The sequence below is a fragment of the Oratosquilla oratoria genome, chromosome 8, assembly GCF_046742065.1.
Source record: "Oratosquilla oratoria isolate Oo_2021 chromosome 8, ASM4674206v1, whole genome shotgun sequence".
Classification (NCBI taxonomy): Eukaryota; Metazoa; Arthropoda; class Malacostraca; order Stomatopoda; family Squillidae; genus Oratosquilla; species Oratosquilla oratoria.
In genome coordinates this window covers 54878997-54885701 of record NC_134784.1, presented here as the reverse complement: position 1 = coordinate 54885701, position 6705 = coordinate 54878997, and positions in this window count along the sequence as shown.

Genomic DNA, 6705 nt, shown 5'->3' with positions numbered 1-6705 from the left:
GTTGGGGGAGGACTGTGGTGAACAGAGTCCCCCACAAGAACATATAAGGGCATAGGTGTATAGTCGCAGGATGTTGGTGAGCAGCCTCTTGGGAGAAAAAGTAAGGACAACGAGCCTTAAGCGTCAGAGCATGTATGTTTGGGCTACGGCCATAATATTCTCGGGAGGAACATATTTGTAAGCTACCAAAAGCACAATTCCGGGCTACGCCCGACAACCCTGTCCCAGCCAGAGGGACGCTACTTTCCGGTACGCCCCGAGGGTACTTAAGGCGTGTGTGAGGTCAGGTCACGGTCAGTATCTTTTCTGACTCGGGCCGGCCAACATGTGTGTGTGTGCCAGTTTCCATTCAATAAAGTGCCGAACCTAAACCGACAGTCAATCTCTCCCTGTGTCACTAGTCCAGTAACAGCTTTCTAGTTACAGGACTGTAGATCAACAGTATACAGGAAGAGCCATGAGGAATTCGAAGTATACTGTAATTTGATATAAGTGAGGATCTCTGCTTCTGCGAAGACATTAATGGCTTATTTACAGCTATTGGAATTGATCAACCCTGAACAATGGCGACTGTTCGTGGATAGTTCTACAAAAAGCATCAGAGATGTTTTACTACATCATGGGAATCAGTATCCATCCCTACTTCTCGAGAAGGTAAACTATGATGAGTTTAAATGGGATATTTGTGGTGATTTTAAAATGCTCGTCTTCTTACTTGGATTACAGGATGGGTACACCAAGTATTCATATTTTCTTTGCCTATGGGACAGTCTGGCTGATAATGAACACTATCAGAAAGTGAAGTGGCCCCCTTGAGATGACTTGCGGCCAGGACAAATCAATGTTATTAGATAGCCTTTTGTAGAGCCTACCATAGTGTTGCTATCCCAGCTTCATATAAAGCTTGATTTGGTCTAACAGTTTGTGAAAGCATCAGATCATGGTGGGAAAGGATTTCAAGAGATTCCTCTACTCTTTCCAAATCTTTCAGAGGCCAAAATTAAGGATGGTACATTAACTGGTCCGCAAGTAAAGAAAATGTTGAATTTAATGCAAATTGAGAATGCAATGAGTGATGTCGAAAGAGAGGCGTGGAGTGCATTTCGAGATATAGTTAATGGAGTCCTTGGTGATAATAAAGACCTAAACTACAAGCAGCTCGTAGCACAAAATTTGGAAAGTTATAAGAACTTAGGATGTAGAATGTCATTAAAGGTACACATTTTGCATTCACATTTGGAATTTTTTTCGTGAAAACTTGGGAAAAGTGAGTGAGGAGTATGGTGAGAGGTTCCATCAGGACATTGCTGCAATGGAGAAAAGATACCAAGGAAGATGGGGCACTGCTATGATGGGAGGCTATATATAGTCACTGGTGAATAAAAAATCAAGGAGCTCACAGTAGGAAATCACGCTCATCAGCGCATTTCTAACAGATTCTTATAACACTATCACATGCTTTTATTCTTACATTTTCTCAATAGTTCAAAAAGGGATTAGAAGGACAAAATATCAGCTATTACTTATAGACAATGTGAATATGGTAAATATAGTGTACTATCGCAGCTATGTACTATAATTTGTTTTGTATATAAAACCTCATTTATCTTTTAACACATCGGTACTATGCAATTTTCAATGGTATTTTCAAAATCACGATGAGAAAAACAACATTAGAAACACTAACGACATTTAAAGAAACAAAACTAGTGTTACCCTGTGTAATACATACATACATATACCAAGAGGTTTTTCCTCCTTACAAGTGAGGTAGCCAAAGTCAAAGCTATAAATCCACTACCACCCATTCCATCCCTACATACTCAACTCCCATTCACCACCCCTCCCTCCCTCTTTTCTTGGCTCTTTGATGACGGGTCATCCCTGCATCTCGCCTACTTCCCTGGGTCAGAAGCAATGTAGCAAGACACAGTACATCCACAGGGAGGCCGTTCCCTCATACATAAAAAGAGAAGACGGGAGGAGATCCCTCCGGGCTGCGTCAAAATATCATTCACACATACTTCCTTACCCCCCCTTCCCCCACCCACTTCCATGCATCACAGCATCATCCATACACAATCATTCTCCACTCACCCATATCTTCTGTCTTCTCCCTCCTTTCCTCAAGAGACATTCCCTTCTTTCCCAGTGCTCCTTTTACCCCATCTATCCATCTCATCTTTGGTCGCCCCCTTATGTTCACTCCTTCCACCTCTGCCTTCCACACCTCTTTCACTAATCTTTCTTCATTCATTCTTTCCATGTGTCCAACACATCCCAATACACTTTCATCAACCGTATCTCCCAACTCCCTTTTCACCCCAACTCTCCTCCTCACGTCCTCGTTTCTCACTCTATCCAGCCTAGTAACCCCTACCATACTCCTCAGGCATTTCATCTTAAACATATTAAACTCTTCCTCTTTTATGTTCCATGTTCCTGCACCATACAGTGCTGTCGGTACCATGACCCCTTCATACAATCTCCAGTGTAATAATAAAATGTAATCATAGAATATATATTTTCACTTCGCTTTAGAGTGAGAGGCTCATTAGTATGGAAAAAAGCGAAACAATAATAATACGAGCAAGTAAGGTAGACCGTCTTTAATGAATGAAGCAAACTATTTCAATACGAGTATTTGACAAGGAAACGACATCAAATATTCTTCGCATATTTATCCAATAAACACAGATCCCTTTTATTTTTGTTTTCTAATTTTCTTTTAATGAGGAGGAAATGGTGGGTCTATAAGAAGGGAGCATATCGAAAAATTCTTTAGCAATATTAGAAATATACGTAATACAAGAAAATATTGAATAACTTTGTGTTTTTAAATAAGAATTTTCGATATGATGTGAATATACATCTTAAGTGAAAAATATTCAAAATTACATAAACAGAGTCATTACTGATGTCCAATGAGCTGTAATAAAGACAATAATGGCAATTAGATATTTATGTTATTACTAATTTCTTCGGTTATGTGGTTATGTATGCAATGTTTAAAAACAAATAACCTCTGTGTATGACACAATATCTACAAACGATTTACAAAGGCGGAGCATGCCGACAGGAGACCTTTTGGTCCATAACTAGGTCGGATGCGAATAAAAAATTATTATAATAAATTATATATATATATATATATATATATATATATATATATATATATATATATGTACATATATATATATAACTACAAAGTAATGTCGTAACACATTAGTAAATTTCAACAAAACCCCACTGTGATGGATAAGAAGAAATTAAATAAATAGATTCCATATATTTCGATCACGGACTGTGATCCTCTTCAGTGGAATATCGTATTCCACTGAAGAGGATCACAGTCCGTGATCGAAATATATGGAATCTATTTATTTCATTTCTTCTTATCCAACACAGTGGGTTTTGTTTGAAATATATATAGATACATATATATATATATATATATATATATATATTATATATACATATATATATATATATACATACATATATATATACATATATAAATATTATACATACATATATATACATATACATATATATATATATATATATATATATATATATAATACATTAGAGAAATCCAGGAAATGGCGCGTGGTATCCATATTTTGCAGTAATTCACAAGGTACACGTGAAAATAATTTGCGGAAAAAACCCACTGGGAAATGAGAAACTTAGTCCGAACGTTTTCGTCTGTTTAAGACATTATCAAGGAATAAACGTTCGGACTAGGTTTCTTATTTCCCTTTTTTTTTTTTCTTTATCAAATTATTTTTACGTGTGCCTTGTGAATTACTGCAACACACACACACACACACACACACACACACACACACACACATATATATATATATATATATATATATATATATATATATATATATATACACGGTATATGCAATCATTGTATAATAGTAACATAAACATGTAATTTGAGTATTTTTACTGGCATGATTCCTACGCACTGGGAGCCTCGGCCCCCAGTGAAGTAGGGCGGTTCCAAGTAGTTTGCAATTGGGAAGATTAACGTGATTGGGTACTGGGAAAGAGGGTTGTATTATATTCGTGGATTTAGATTGAGTGTCATACGGATATATTTTTTTTTCTAAATGCTGAAGCCAATATCCTTTTTTGAATTCCTCTCTAAATTGTGTTTTTTTAGCATACGTATCTATAAAAACAATGAATAAACAAATGAATTAATAAAATGAAGTGAAAAAACATACATATACCTGTATATTGTCAGTGAAATAGAATTGAATAAAAATTATCAACAAATGAAGAAATTACTAAATAAGTGAATTAGCAAATGAACAATTTAATAAATCAATAAAAATTAATTGATATAGAAGTAAACAAATAAATGAATAAATAGATAAATAAACAACAGATAAAGAAGAATGATCAATCATCATAACCTATTACTAGGGAAAAAAAAAAGGCAGATTTAGCCGATTTCCGATAATTAATCGCCGATTAATCAGAGCAACAAGACTCCATCGCTGAATCGGGTCTTAGTTGCTGCGACTGATTCGACAGGATGTGACGTCACGGGGGCATTCATGTTGTTGTTGTTATTCTTCTTGTGCTTCTTCCTCTTTTACTTCTTCTTCTTTTTCTTCATTTTCTTCTTCGTCCTCTTCTTTTTCTTCTTCCTCTTCTTTTTCTTCTTCTTCTTTCTCTTCTTCGTCTTCTTCTTAATATTTTTCTTCGTCTTTTTACTTATTTATTTTTATCATATTTTTTTTTTGCTGATGACCGATTGAAAAGGTTGATACGCCATTCAATTCGTCAAATCATTTCCGCTTGCTGGCGGCAGTATCGTCGTCTTCGTCTTCGTCTTCAAAGATGGAAATGGAACCTTTCCTGGTATGAACAGCTTTCAACATTGCTACGTCAGTGATAAAATCAGTGAATATAAACATTAACGCACACGTCACACTTGTGTTTTTTTTCTGCATTTAAAGTTTTCTACCATTGCTATTACCATTACTATTACTATTACCAGTTACTGCGCCTTTTTATACCTGTGGTAATGGTTTGATAATTATTATTACCATTACTATAACTATTACTTCTACCATTACCATTACTATCTTCCTTAAAATCCTGCGACCTTTGATACATATAATAATATGATCATCATTATTATTACCATTACCGTTTTCATTACCATTACCGTTACCATGACTTTTTCATTAGCCTCAGTTGTTATGAATTGTACTTAACCTGAATTTTTAATATTGTGGACAATCTCGCGCTTTCCTAAGCTTCAGGAAATCTTTCTCTTTCAGTGCTGAAACTATGGATGAATATATATGAAACTAAAACACATACAGGCAAGATAAAAAAAAATTGACGCACCCAGTTTTTCATGACGCAAAATTCAATTTTTTTTGCCTGACATTTTTTCTTTTATTTATTCAAGGAAATTACCCAACAGTAAGGTAAATATTACATAGGGAAATATATCATGTACTTCACAAAAATGCCTTTATTTTTTTAGGGCGAGATGCAGGGATGACCCGTCATCCTGGAGGAGCTAAGACGGAGGGAGGGGGGTGGATGGGAGTGGAGTATGTGGGGATCGAATGGGTGGGAGTGGTTTCTATGCCTTTGTTTTTTGGCTACCTCCCTTGTAAGGGGGAAAATGCCTTTGGTATATGTATGTACTTCACAAAATAAAAACATATTGACTGTACTACAAAGATATGTAGGAGTGAAAGGAAAAGAGAGGAGGGAGAGGAGGGGAGGGAGGAAAGGGGGAGAAGAAGGGTAAGATCAGATAACTTTATGGATAGTAAGATAGTAAGGGACATGGAACTGTTTAATGTAGGCCTTACGGTCTCTTGTAATCTCCTCCAGTATTATGTCCTTAATTCCCAATCAATGAGAAGACTGTGAAGTTATCATTGAAGAAGAATCAGATGGCCTTCCCCTCCTCTCTGACCTCTCTCTCCAAAACTTTTACTCTTTCATTGCTCTTCCTGACTCGTATGTCTGTATTACCTACCGCCAGGCGATTTTATTCAACCGAATGAGGACAACTGTGTATCGCTGGAATGGTTTTGTATCCAACCAGAGGTATCGCTGGAATGACTTTGTATCCAACCAAAGGTATCGCTGGAATGACTTTGTATCCAACCAAAGGTATTGCTGGAATGCCTTTGTATTCAACCAAAGGTATCGCTGGAATGACTTTGTATTCAGCCAGGGGTATTGCTGGAATGACTTTGTATCAAACCAGAGGTATCGCTGGAATGACTAGGTATCAAGCCAGAGGTATCGTTGGAATGACTGGGTATCGAGCCAGAGGTATCACTGGAAGAGTATGTATCAAACCAGAAGTATTGCTGGTATGACTATATTCAGCCAGAGGTATCGCTGGGATGACTTTGTATCAAACCAGAGGTATCGCTGGAATGACTTATATCAAACCAAAGGTATCGCTGGAATGACTAGGTATCAAGCCAGAGGTATCGCTTGAATGGCTTTGTATCCAACCAGAAGTATCGCTAGAATGGCTTTGTATCCAACCAGAGGTCTCGCTGGAATGACTTTGTATCAAACCAAAGGTATCGCTGGAATGACTAGGTATCAAATCAAAAGTATCGCTGGAGTAACATGTATCCAACCAGAGGTATTGCTGGAATGACTTTATATTAAACCAGTGTTGTCAACCCCTTCCAT